The sequence below is a fragment of the Schistocerca piceifrons genome, chromosome 1 (genome assembly GCF_021461385.2).
Source record: "Schistocerca piceifrons isolate TAMUIC-IGC-003096 chromosome 1, iqSchPice1.1, whole genome shotgun sequence".
In the NCBI taxonomy this organism is placed as follows: domain Eukaryota; kingdom Metazoa; phylum Arthropoda; class Insecta; order Orthoptera; family Acrididae; genus Schistocerca; species Schistocerca piceifrons.
This window is the reverse complement of record NC_060138.1, coordinates 309,405,272-309,420,114: the sequence shown is the minus strand read 5'-3', so window position 1 is coordinate 309,420,114 and position 14,843 is coordinate 309,405,272. Positions and strand designations below refer to the sequence as shown.

Below are 14,843 nucleotides of genomic sequence, written 5' to 3'. Positions count from 1 at the left end.
GCACTGCTGGTATAACAATAAACATACAGAATTTTAGTTTAGTATCTCTAAAGACTTCCATTGCCAATATTCTCTACAAAGATCCATAGAAACAGTTAAATAGGTCTATCTTTTTTGTATTTCATTGTTTGCCCTGTATGTAACACTGAACCCTAAATATTTAAATGTATTAATTTCTTTCATGATCTGCTTATCAATTTCAATCTTAATTCGCATGGGCTGGTGGCCATTTATTTCGTCTGTGTGATTGAGACATTCAGATTGTATTGTCTGGCTATTTTATTTCAATTAAAGACAGATTTGTACTTGATAGTCAGGAAAAAATAGTGTACTAATACTCACATAGTATATTTAAAAATTTTTATTGTCTGTAACCTTGTCGTCGATACATAGGGTCTATACTAAAAACATTTGGGACACCTTTGTCTAACTTCTTGGTTTATTTCAGCCATATCATGTCTACTGCCTGCTACTTTTATTGTTATTTTGTTGTTAATATGTAAACCCCGTACAGCTTTTATAAGATGTGATGGAATCTCTTTATTTCTTAAAATTTTCCGCAGTTTATTTCGATTTACTTTAGCAAACGCCTTTCTGTAGTCAATGAAGGTAAGAAAAGTTGTTAAAGTGAATTCGCGATATTTTTCAGTTAGTTGTGACATGATGAAGATAGACTCCGAGCATGATCTGCATTTTCGAAAACCATATTTGGTATCAGATAGTAAAGTTTCAGTGATTGACGATAGTGGTTTTGTTAAAATTGTAGCATACAATTTATAATTTGTAGTCGTAAGGGTAATACCTGACTAGTTGTGACATTCATGTCTATTTCCTTGCTTGTAACTGTGGCATATCTGGGCTGTATAACCATTTCTACAGCATATATTAATAAAACAGAGTATTCTTATTTTTGCAATATTTGGTGCATATTTGATCAGTTCTATGTTGATTTTGTCACAGCCTTGAGTCTTCCTGTTCCTGCTAGAATTTATCGCATCCTGTCGCTCCTCCAGCATTATTAAGTCTCCCATCTGGTTCAGGCTGAACCACCTGTGCATCTTGCACATCCATCCAGAGTGTTTTATAGCATTGTACCAGCCAATTATATTAAGATATTATGTTTATTTGCAGATTGTCCTTACTTTTCTAAATGTTTCATTAACTTGTACGCTTTCTCTTGTCTTAAATCATATTCAGTATTTGTATACATTTTTCCCAACTAAAGTTTTTAACTTTGACTGCAGCTGATTTAATTTGATAATATGGTCTCAGATCCTGATAGCCTGGTGAATTCAACATTTTCAAGTAGCACGCCCCTTATTTTCAATTAAACTAGGCATTTTATCATCCCAGTATTTCCAGCCCATTTAGAAAAAAGAAAAAAATTTCTTTTGTGTGCCAAGTGCTTCTGTTGCTGCTTTAATTAGTGCTTACTTTATGCTATTCCATTCCTCGTTGACGTAATCGGCTTTTATACTCGTACTTAACCTTATGTATTCTTCAAACCTTTTCTGATGTAGTAACTGGATACTCTCTTCTTGATGTAAATATACTTCAAATGTTGCATCAGCATTTCCTTCTTTGTGTTTGGCAGATATCATCCATCTTTAAAGTAGTTTTCTTTTCGAGATTAGCAACGAATGATCTGGAGAGACATCTGACCTCTGAAGGTCCTTGTGTCTTGCATTAGAGACCAAGTCTTCTTATTTGCAGTTACATATTCTGTAATTGTGGCAGACTCTCTCGATGACCAGGTAAATATTTTTATCTGTTTACGCAAGAAGAATGTGTTTGTTATTCTTAGGCAATCATTTAATGAGAATGGCTTCAATCTATATCCACTATTATTTATTACAGTTTTCCCTTCACAACGAATAACGTTTTTCATGAGGGTGTTACCCAACCTTGAATTTCAATCTCCTACTATTATCAGATAATCATTTTTGTTTATCTTACATAGAGTTCTTTGCAACATATCATGGAAGTCTTCAGAGTAATCATCCTGTCCCTTTTACGGGATATATACTCCAGTTACCGACAGACAACCACTTGGTATCTTCATTCTGACCACAATTATCCTTTCATTGATAAGGATGCAAGAGTGCATTTTGTTTGTTAACTGTTTTTAACACAAATGTTTCATTGAAACCGTTTGTACGTTATTAAAAATGCCTAGCGATCATGACACAGGAGAAAGAGAAAGAAATGTGTAACGCACTTCATTGACATAAAATGAATACAGGATGATGTAATTACTATCCAGTAGGCTGTCAGTGATTGGTATAGTTGAGAAATATTAGTTACTATAGGAAATGCAACAACAAGGCTTTTGCGTTGTGACTGAAGTGAGATTAACACGAATAATCACTTCAGATATCATCAAAACCAATTGAGGCCAAAATTGAGATGATATATGCGAAAATTGCGCCATAACGGAGGCAACTTGAGAGGCAGACGTGGAAAGTCGAGTACAAAAGATGGTTATCGGGGAATATGAGTTAGCGAAGAAAATTACACAGTAGAATAGTTAAAAACAGGTTACAACAAAAAAATATTGGACGTTCATAAATAAAAGATTTTTGTTGGGTTCGAAATTGCCTTGCTCCATACGGATGAACACTTTTTAAATGTTGGAAAGTATATCAACTGGATAGTGAATTTATTCTTCTGCCACTGCCGAACGGTTGCATAACTAACGTTGTAGAACTGCAAATTGTCCAAGTCATAAAGTTGTGTTAGGAAGAGCGTGGTTGTAAGGAACTGGGTTAACTGTCAAATACAACAGGGATTATGAAACTTGAGACCAAATTGAAAGACACGTCCCCATGAAAATGGACTATACAGCTTCACTTCGAGTGTTGAATGATTGGTTTTCTGCGTCAGCAGCATCGCGGATTGCATGTGGATTTTCACTAGGGAGAACACTATTGGCGTACATGAGCTTCAGGCTGTACTGGCAACACATTTTCTGCCGTAATGGATTTCACTGTAGTTTGGACAACAGTAATCTACGAATGCACTTGGGAGGCGACGATCATCTTTGAAATCCATTACTAATTGAAGAACCATACGCATATATTGTCGAGGCAGTCACTGATTGACACTGAGAACTCTCACTGCTCTGATCTATTTCTCATTGAAATACTGGGCGAATGTATGGTGTGGGCAGACAATGATTCACATTTCGAATCCTCGTAGCTCTGAACTGCTCATGTTTCAATGACTGTTCAAGCTAGGGAGCCGAAAGCGACACTCTTCGCATTTGTATTTGTAAAGCTGTATTCGTGCACGATGATGGTCATCTATAAACTGTAAGAAAACTTCAGGACTGCTGCCATTGATCCATATTCACCTGACATTGTCGCTGAATGAATCTCGTCTCTCGTAAATACCGACCTTGGTACCATTAATAAGGGACGTATTCAAAACCTATCTATTCGCTATCATGATGAGAAGAGCTTTTTTAGCAAGACGTAGCGGGTTCACTCATTTTCACTTTTTACATGCTTTATTCTTGCACTGTATATTGAAGCGTTCATCTCATGTCAGGTTGGTGATGTGTGGTCTCTGTGAAAATAATTTTTACAATTTCTTGAAGTTCACAAACAAAGGTATACTTCGATCATACAGCATACCCTGTTTCTTTAATTCCTAATGTTTTGACGTGAATAATATAGTCAGATATTCATTAATACAGAGGCGTCATTCGACAGCGCATTCGTTATTTATTCTTATAAGTTATATCGTTAAGATTTTCGCTGTCACTAAGACAGGCTAAACGTGGGCAAGTCCCTATATTCTGGTATGGAAACAGTCCTTAACTATGACGAGCTACTTCATGTTGTTGGCTCTTGATGTGAAGGTGTCGGATATGATACCCAGTGAACCACTGATCCAGTGAACCTATGACGTTTGCGAAACACTTTAAAAACTGTTTAAGGTTTCTACTCGTATATATATCTCAAACACCTGTCAAAGAGAAAAAAATACTTTAATTCGTCATTATCAGGAGCATCTGTTCATAGACTTAGCCGGCTTCTACTCACGAATTCACCTGCTAACCGTCAACAGATTAATCTTTACTCTTTGTCTGTGTATTATATATCATAATACTTACCAAACATGTACATCAGTACTGTATTTATGTTAATTCATTACGGCGGTTTCTCTGCTGTTCATACATACTCCGAAACCAATGTCTTTTCAGCGAACGTAGTTACTGTAGCTAATATCGTACTGGCTAGGAACACAGAAACTAACGAGAATGCTTCTAACAATAGAGAGATTTTGATTATTGAATCATAGGTGAACACATTTTGAGCTATTTGATAGGTGCTCAGGCGTTGTAAAAAGGTCTGTACGATTTCTGCGGAGAGAATATATGTAACTTATTGTAAGCAGTTATTAATGTTTCAACTATAAAATATTTTTCAATATTCATCCGTCTCATGAATGGTTTTTATTTATCATGCGCTAACTACACTACATACTCCAGTCTTATAGTTTCCTCTGCTGCTCTGTCTGACTAACGTCTGATTGGGCGGCGAAATTGGAACTCACCATTGTCTCTGCTAATATTTAAGACACATTCAGTACACAAGCAGAGCTATTATAAACTGAGCAGGTGTAAGGAGCTCCGCTGAATATAAACAGCACTAAGGCAGAATTGATCAAATTCCAGAGATTTTAGTTATGTGAAACAAACTTTATATTAACTCGCAAACAGTAACGACTTCTGTAGTGTTCCAGTTGTGGCAGAATATACTTAGATTGCTTTTTGGTATTTATGAATTAAGTAACTTCCAGGAAGGTAACTTCCATGGTTTTTGTTTACTGTCTGAGGAGGCGGTAGTAAATGTTGTCAAAATAACTTGTGGAATTAATCACTGGAACCAGCAGTTAACTAAATCTAATTTCAGCGAAACAGCAACTGAACAATACGATTGAACACCGAACTTCTGTAACTGTTTTGTTGATTAATAGTTACATATAATCTTCATGAGTTATGATGTCACATCAAAAGTTCCCCATTGCTCCAGGACGATATTATTTATAGATTTTATATTCCAGCTAAGGAGCATAAATTAATTTCAGTTCGTAATGACCATCCTAAAACCTACAAAATTCAGAGGCAACTAAATGTACAAAATATACCATAATTACAAAACAAGATATCAGAAATCAATTAAAGCATAAACGAAACAGTGACACACTTGAGCACACAATCTGCTAATCATATTAAGTCGGCATATCTAAAAAAGGAACACTTACAATAATGTGCCCTACGAGCTTCGTCATATACATATAAAATTGAAATGCCACGTCCTCAGCTGTAATAGAGATGCTGCGACTGTGAAGATAATGTTAGAGGGCTGGGCAGTGATACCTGACATGCCTGCAGTATAGCACGCAAGGTGTTGCTAGCGCGGAGCAGTTCAGACTTGTACATTAGTTATTTATTTAGTAGACGAATGTACAGAATCGTTAAGGTGGCAGTTAACAAACCTTAATATAAGGGCGCTCACCAGAGTGCTAGCCTGTTAAACTATCATTACAAAGAGGGGGTGGGCTTTGCCTAACATTATAGATAACCAGTTTCACAATTGCGTAATGGAGAGGCCACTGTCAAACATAACATGTCCAGTCTAACTGTCTTACATACCAACTGGTTATATGAACTATGGACAAAATTCATTATTATTATTCAGGTCGAAGCTCCGGTAAAGAAGCAGCACTGCAACTGCTTCTGTGTGAGGTCCTGCTGGATCTTCTGTACGCAAATAATACGTTGATTGGAGCTTAGTATAAAAGAAAGGAGTGGATCAAATGTGTTACAAAAGGAACCATTCAATAGAATCATCTGAAACATGTCACACATTGTGGTCATTTAAACATTAATCTGCACTACAACACAGAAAGATAACAACAGATAAATGGATCTCAATATGTGTTGCGAATTGTATGCAGTGGTTTATACCGATAGAAAAGAATTAACGAAATTTGACCGTACACTGCCTAAGAGTCAGTATGGTCTGATAGCTGCTGCCTGGAACTGTGATAAGAATCCAAAACATGGCAGCACAGTTTGTTTCTGCCGGCTACCACGACGATCTCTGCATGTTTTGGTTGGTTGGTCGGTATGTGGGATGAAAGGGACCAGACTTGCATGTTTTGAATCGTGCACTTGTTGTTACCTATTTGCTAAAAGCCATTCAATGCTTACATGTCGAATTTCGCTCTTGAGTTGCAATTTTCTGCCACAAACATTCTTCTGTTAGTTATTTGTCGAAATACTTTTATAAGTATGGTACTGTGTGTGTAATACTTACAATGAATAGTTTGGAGGCATGTAATAAATTTCTATAAAAATTAATGTATCATTTTGTGGACAATTATTTCCGTGTAAGAGAAGCTATCATGGACAGATAGGCCATATTGAGTGTGTACATTATAGGCTTTTTTTAAAAAAATTCATCCAGGAGCTCAGAATCTACTAAGAAACGAAAGTAATGGGGAGGGAAGCATTAGAAGTTACCACGAAGAATCTGGTGTCTCATTATGAAGATAAAAAGGAATTTCGTGGACCACGAGGACTGTTTTTAAATAAATTAAATCTGAAACAAAAGTTACATTGAGACAAAAGTTGATTCATACTAAACTGCAAAATGGTGAACGGTGTTCTAGAAATGGATGGTTAGAAAAAATGGGGTTTCATCTAAAAGCTAAAATCACAAGGCCTGTTTACAAATGTTGCAAAAAAACATAATCATTCAATACTCTTCTGACGAGAAGGCACAAATAGGCAAAATAATTTCTGAAGCCTAACATTGCAACTTCACAAGGAACTCCCAAAGTCTAAATCCACTTAGATTTCAGAAGATTAGTAAAATCGCTTTCGGAAACCATTATTCAAACATTAAATCTGTCTGTTGGTGTAGCATTTTTGGAAAAGGCTATTTTGGTGAAAGATTAATTTAGATGAAAAATGATGCAAATTTATGTTAAAGTCAGATAATTTTGGGCATCGTAAAAACAAATTTTTTGATGAACTGGAAACCGCTTTGGTTATGACACTGTGGAGACTACTGTGAAATACGAAGTTGTTTTGTCCTGTATACCATCGACTACAACGCAAGAGCTGCAGCGGTTTGGTAGGTCCTCTGAACGTTACTGATTTCGCGAGGTCATGATTTACTACCACAATCATGGTGAGAAAACACTAACTAGTCAACACTTCGGTAAAAATCTTCACCAAAGTTTGGAGGAAAGCTATGACAAGCTTTAACATAAAGTCTGGGTTTAAAGCAAAACGACTGTTTCCATATGGTCTTACTGCTGTTCTTGAGACTGCATGTACATCAATTGCACCTTCTGAAGTACCATGACGCTTCAGGACCTCTGAATGCATCAGCTCTGATATCAGAACCAATACAAACTTCAACATGATTCGGTTATGGAACTTTATAAGCGTATCAAATAGAAATCGAAGAGGAGTTCGTACGCTGCCACTAAGCATGGGTGACTAGACGAAACCGTAATTTATTAGGAGAGTGATTATAATGTTGGAGCTACTCTCATTTCCAAAGCGGAAAATAACCAACATGTCCAATGGGATACCTGGAATTAATAAGACATTGTCTTATAGCAAATATGATTTTGTAAACAAATGGAACGTCAATACTGAACATTCAGTCAGCTGTGGGAAGTCACGAATGAAAATGAATAGATTTAATAAGGAAAAGAAAAAAATAATCCGAGTTTAGCAGTATGAGCTAAGAAGATGCTGCTTAAGATAAATTTGCATCAATACAGCCATAAAAACATTACTTTGCTAGGAGAAAAAGAACAGTTGGTGACAAAATATGCATATTATTTCCAGTACATATTGTAAACCATGATATGTAATAGGTGTTTTGTGTTTTATACCTGTGTTACTAAATGAAGTTGGTTAGACTATTGGGAGTACACGACATTCCCAAAAAAATGAATAGATAGACTTTTTCGAAAATCTGTTATTATGTTTTAACTAATCATTTTAATTACTTTAAATATTCTTAGTGTGTTCAGTTGACTTGAGTTAATTTGTAATGAACTAAAAGCATTTAAAATATCTTCAAAAATTACAAAATAAATTAACATTAGGTAGGCCATTTGGGGGCACAACCACCTTACAGGACAGAATTATAGGTGAAAGCCCTATTGTTTACTGAAAATAGCCGGAAAGAATGTATTTAGATTGCAAGTGACAAAATAGAAAGCTGAATTCACAGTTTACTACGAAGTAAAAGTGGATAAAGATTACTTCAGACTTTCATTCTTGGTCACAATGGCTTGTGTAACAATAATTTTAACTGAGAATCTTCTCAGAATTTCCTTTTCGAGAAGAAATTGGGTGGCTGTGAAACATTTGGACGTTTGATGTACTTTTGAGGATGTAGCTTTTAGCACTCTTCATACATCCAAAGAAGACGACTAGGTCAAATGGAACTCAATAGTGGTCCAGCAAAAACGAATTTTCTGCATTTGTTTCAGTAAAGCAAATGTCAAAGTCACAAACATGCGATTTCTCCGGAGAAACGATTATTAAAATTACTACGCACTGCAAAGTACCAGAGTAAGTTTTAAAGATGAGTTTGCTAAATATCTAGGAAGCAAGATTCATCTTTAGGTGTCTCTAGAAAATATTATTTCTGTGAAATAAGTTATCCCTCTGCAAGCACAAATTTTGTTTTACAGAAAGCTATAAATACGACAACGAACGGCAATACTGAAATTCTGGCGTAGATAGCTGAGGAAGCTATGTGAATATTAAGCCAATTTTTTCCTCTAACTGGCCACTACAAATCATGATATCATTTCATTTTATTTCTTAGCTCATAATGATTAGCAAGTGAGTTACAGTTTGGTAATACAGATAAGGCAAGATTTTCTTTTTACACTTTTGCTACCTATATTATTTCTTCATTATCTGTTGCAGCATTAGTCCACCAGCGTTCACTTCACTGAATTCATCACACACAACTTGTCGTTCACTAAGTTAACACATGCATTGCTGCTGCGAGGAAATGTTTGTTTCACAAATCGTTGTGAGAGCAAGAAAGCGTCTAAATATATTTTGTGCTTTTTGTTTTCATGTTCCTACAAATGTCGCTGGAGAAGATCGCCTTAGTCCATCACTGCCTACACTCGGGTAGTTACGGCAATTTTGCAATACCTGAAACCGAAAAGAAAGTCTTAAATTAGTCAATAAAAGAATGAAAGCAACCGCATACAACACAACAAATAGAAACAGCCACAATCGGCGCTGCAAATCATGAGAACTGGTTTGACAATGTTATTTTATGCATTGAATGAACGTCTCTCAGTTAACTAGTTTTCATTTTCCTACAGATGAAGAAAGTTAATGTAGCTTATTTCTAATAAGTCGTTTAAGTCATTAGATTCTCCTTCAGTCAATAATTAGCTCACATTCGATGAATTAGCTGTTGAACCCAATATTGTGAGATTTCATGTTTTCCAGATGTGCTAATAGGACAATCTGTGAATTGGCTCTGAATTTTGCAGTGTAAGTATACAGGAAGATATGCACCACTGTAGGCACGATAATACAGGGGGTGGAGAAAACACCACAAACACATTTCTATGGCTAAATATGATGCAGGGAAACCACTGTATTTAAAACATCACCCAGTCGTCTCAGAATCGAATCTTATTCCATTCTTCCAGCAGAATAGTACAAGTGGAGTTAGCGATGACGTAGGTGTATAGCGATCACTAACTCTTCTCTTCAGAGTAAACCACAAAGAACGATAACAACGCGATCACGTGACCGCGGTAGCCAGGCGAGATGCGACAGTCCACTCTCGTGCTCTACAAACAAGTCCTGGACGATAGAAGGAGTGTGAACTGGTCCACTGTGGATCTGACATTGTACCATGAGAGGCGCCTGATCAGTCAAAATAGTCAAATAATCCTTGGCAGTAGTATGACCTTGCACAGTAGCCTTGATGCCCATGAAATACCACAATATGGCTGCCCATACCACCACCGAAACCCCATCATGTTTCACTCTTGGGACGTAACGTCGGCCATAAATTTGGAAACAGTGTGCAACAAGACTCAGCCGACCAAATGACTTTCTTCTAAGCCCACAGGTTTTCTCGTTACAAGCATTTGCACAGCTGATGGGCGGTCTAGAATTCCCACCAAGTCCTGTAATTCCCAGCACCGTACTGTTTTGGTGGTGACAGGATACACGAGTGCGATATTCAGTTCCGCAGTGACTTTTGAGGCTACTGTCCTCTTATTTTTCCTCACAATCCTCTTCAACGACAGTCTTGCACTATCAGTCAACGCACTGATTCACCCCGTGTTGTGACTTGGCACTGGAGTTTTTCTGTTTTTCCTGTATGTGGTATAAATTTTCGATATGGTGCCTCTTGAAAAATTAGCAGTTCGTCTGGTTACGGAAGCACCCACCATTCAAGGATCAATAACTTGCCCACGTTCGAATGCAGTTAGCTCTGACGTATTGCGTCCTCAACTGCACAAAATGCTCTTCTGTCCACGGCTGACACTTGCAGCGTATTGAGGAGACTGCAGAGCTGCCGTGTTTCCTTATTTTCGTACACACCCTGTTCATCGATTGAAGATCATATTTATCATGTTCACTCAGTGTTCCTGTGGCTCTGAATGTTTTTACAGTTATAAAATAAAATGTTTTACACCTCGCATCGAATTGAAAAACATGCTGTTGGCCACTATCTACTAGGAGTTTCTAACCATTTTGTTCATGGAGTGATATCCATTATTCAATTCTGTATCATGTGTAATTATGGTCCTCACAATATTATTGGAAACAAATTCAACTGATTGTTAGACATTCATAGTATTCTATGGAATATACCTTCTTATCACACATACATAGGATCTGAAAATATGTTACGTTGTCTGGTTTCAGACTTTTAATGAAGTGATTACTTTGACTAAAACTACACATTCTACATTTTCATTTGTTTCAATTTGTTGCTGCAGATATTTAGGCCAAAAAGCACGTAAGCATTTCCTTATATGCTGAACAGCTGTCTGTTCTTTATATACATGACCCTAGAAGTATTCTCACTGACAATGCGTTGTCCTCACGGTCTCTTGATCTTTTAGTATGTTGTTATTACTGCAATTTATATGTCTCTATTTTACTAAATAAGCTTCATTATCTCCTCCTTCTTCTTCTTTAATTTTTTTCCATAGAGGTTAGTCGTTTTCTCCTTCCAGTAGTCTCGGTTATTCTAATCGAAAGCTGTTAACCTCTTTTCATCTATTACTCGATCAGTGTATAATTCGTACGACAAAGGCGGGTGTCTCTTCTCGGGGCCCACATTAGCAAACTTCTTATGTCGCCTGTCACTATTTATTCTTTTAACAAGCCCAACCACTAAATGCTTTTATTCTCAAGTCTGCTTGTTATGGACTGTGTCACTTACAGTTGTCTCATACTTTAGATGTTTTGACCTTGTCTTCGCTGGTGACCTGTAGGCACCTTCTCGTAGACACCGACGGAACAAAATCGCAGCACAATAAGGGAATTAATGTAGAGTAATGAAATGTTGGGAATACTTTTCTCTAGGTTACATTTTTAAATGATGAACGTCCGAAGATCACAGGTTAATGTAAGCGCGAGATAAGACACTGAAAAAGTGATATGGTGGTTCATTAGTAACCGGCGTAACCATCAGAATGTTGAATGCAAGCATGCTGACGTGGATGCAATACGTTGCGGAGGTACCGGATGTCAGTTTGCGAGATAGAGTCTATGCCTGTTACACTTGGTCGATCAATAAAGGAACGGTTAATATTGTTTGTGGATGTCGATGGAGTTGTCGTCCGATGATGTCCCATATATGCTTGATTGGAGGCAGATCTGATGATTAAGGGGGTCACGGCAAGAGCACGTTTGTGAATACAGGCGAGCGTTATCCTCTTGGAAAACGCCCTCTGGAATGCCGTTCATGAATGGCAGTACGAAAGGCCGAATCACGAGACTGACGTACAAATTTGCAGTCAGGGTGCATGGGATAATCACGAGGGTGCTCCTGGTGTCATGCAAAATCGTACCCCAGACCATAACTCCAGGTGTAAGTCCAGTGTGTCTAGCACGCAGACAGATTGATTGCAGGCCTTCACCCTAGTCTCCTAACCAACACACGACCATCACTGGCAGCGAGGCAGAACCAGTTTTCTGAGAAAATACAACGATCTCCACACTGCTCTCCAATGAGCTCTCACTTGACACCACTGAAGTCCAAAATAGCAGTGGATTGGGGTCGGTGGAATACACGCTACAGATCGTCTGGATCGGAGCTGTCCTTGAAGTAAGCGTTTTGTAACAGTTCTATGAGTCACTGTGGTGCCAACTGCTGATCAAACGGCTGCTGCAGATGGAGTACGATGCGCCAGACCCATGTGCCGAATACGATGGCCTTCTCTGTCGGTAATACCAAGTGGCCATCTAGAGCCCAGTACATTTTCGTGACCACCACTACAAGAAATAATGTACAGTGGCTGCATCCCTACCAAGAAAGGACATCGAGCTTCTTTTCGCCTTAGTACATTACCTCGGTAACACTCATTGAGGAGCTGATAATGACGCCTTGTCGCCTTAAAGGCATCCTGGACTAAAGGCATCCCCACGTCCAGTATCAAAGGTAACTAATGCTCGCTACCTTTACAACGTGTATTTAAAGCAAACCTGATTTGAATCCTCATGATGGCGCTACCAGTGCGACTGATGCGAAATAAAAATAGATATCATTATTTAGATGTAGAAACACGGCTAGCGACTTTCGTTTATGTGTGCAACTTATTGGTGTTGCGATCTACATTCACGCTCATAAATTAAGGATAATGCCGATACATGGTGAAACAACGCTCTGGTGTGTGGTTTGCGGGTTAAATCAGCTCAGGGGTATGACCATGGCGTGCATTTGACCTGTGGTCGTCGCACGGTGGCGCCGGCAGCAGTCCACATACACAGAGGTGTGTTGGTGCATGTCAGAGTACGATGCAGCGAGTAAGTGTGCAGACGTTTTCGGACGTGCTGATGGTGACTGTGTGTCTAAAAGGGCCCAAAGAACACATATTGATGACTTTATGAGGGGTAGAATACTAGGGCGACTGGACGCTGGTCAAACACAGCAGGTAGTAGCAGGGGCCCTCCGTGTGACACAAAGTGTGATCTCATGATTATGGCAACGATTCCAGCAGACAGGAAACGTGTCCAAGTGCTACAGTACGGGACGTTCACAGTGTGCAAAACCACAAGTAGACCGATATCTCACCATCAGTACCCACAGAGGGCCACGGAGTACTGCTGGTAGCCTTGCTTGGGACCTTACGGCAGCCACTGGAACAGTTGTCTCCAGACACATAGTCTACAGACGACTCAACAGACATGGTTTATTCGCCTGAAGACGCGCAAGGTGCATTCCACTGCTTTGGTTTCAGTATCTTTGTCACAGGTACTGTAACTGGAACAGCAACAATACTTGTAAAATTTCGACATATTCATTATTAATTCTTTTAACATTTATACACACTGTAGATAGTAAGATGGGCCCTGATGGCTGAAAAAGGTTATTTCTTTTGAAATTTTATGTTAGTGCGCTAGCGAATAAATTGTTGGGGAAAAGTATTTAGACAAGCAGAAATTAGTCTACGGCGATCGATTCGCACCTATGTGGTAATGTAGTTAAAACTATTAGACTGGCGTTTGGAATAAAAATAATATTATACCTATATTTGCTTCAAGTCATTGCATTATATACTAAACAACAATTAACACTATTAGCGTAATGTAAATTTACAGACACACACTAAACAATAGTTAACACAATTAGCATGTAGGTAAATTACCAGACGCAGTGAATCACATTCTATGTATTCTATCTTACATGATTGCACCAGTAAATTGCGTTTTATGGAGTTTATGGTCCAAATATGTATGTAGCCGATAGGAAAAGCAGCATTATTTTCATCTGGTTTCCATCGCACAAATCAGAATTGGATATCCTCTATAATGACAAGAAAAGGAATGACAATAAATTTAATCACCTCAGCTGCGTAATACATCACGCTAATACAAAGCAACACCTGTTGTAACTTTGAAAATAGCCTCAATTCACTCATGAAGGCAGTCCACATTTGTCTTCAGAGATGCATTGTCCACTTGGAGCAATTTTTTTATGATTATATCTTGTAGAACTACCAAATTGAGACGTTGATTGGTACGTTTCATCATCTTTTCTCATCTTACAAGTTGTGGCTGTCAACAGCATGCTCATCAGAAAGATGTAGAAGAAAAGCCACAACTTGGCGTTGAAATAAACATGCAGATTCATGTTGATGCTAACTTGATTGGACCGATGGGACATTCCATGCTGTATTTGATTTGTGAAAAAGCAAAACAAAGAATAATCTGAGCATATATCATGTCTACAATTCAGTGTCTTTGTCATTTTCTGGTTGAAGACGTGGTGCTGTGAGCAATGGCCTTTTGCTAGGCATCCATGTACAAATGCTTATTACATGCAGTTTCCATAGCACTGCTCACTCAGAAACTGGTTGAAATGGAGAGCATCAATCCCTTTAAACTGAAACCTATCATCATCATCAAGGTTTGATACTCAACTCTCCATCACTCAGAATATTTTACGGCCACTGTTATTACGTCTTGTTAGTTAGTTGTAAGTGGCACATAACTTTTTTGGAGATTCTTGGACAGTCCACACTGGTAGACCAACAGGTAGGACAGTTTCTTACGAATTTCAATTTGGGATACTTTCTTG

General features: G+C 38.1%; 1 protein-coding gene across 1 annotated transcript in view; it reads right to left on the bottom strand.

The window, feature by feature from the left end:
* Window positions 1–8,844: 8,844 nt before the first annotated feature.
* LOC124798620 overlaps window positions 8,845–14,843 on the bottom strand; it is a 71,916-nt gene continuing 65,917 nt past the window's right edge. Inside the window, exon 4 of the mRNA XM_047262100.1 lies at window positions 8,845–9,214. The gene's annotated coding sequence lies outside the window, so the exon portion shown is untranslated. The remainder of the gene's footprint in view (window positions 9,215–14,843) is intronic.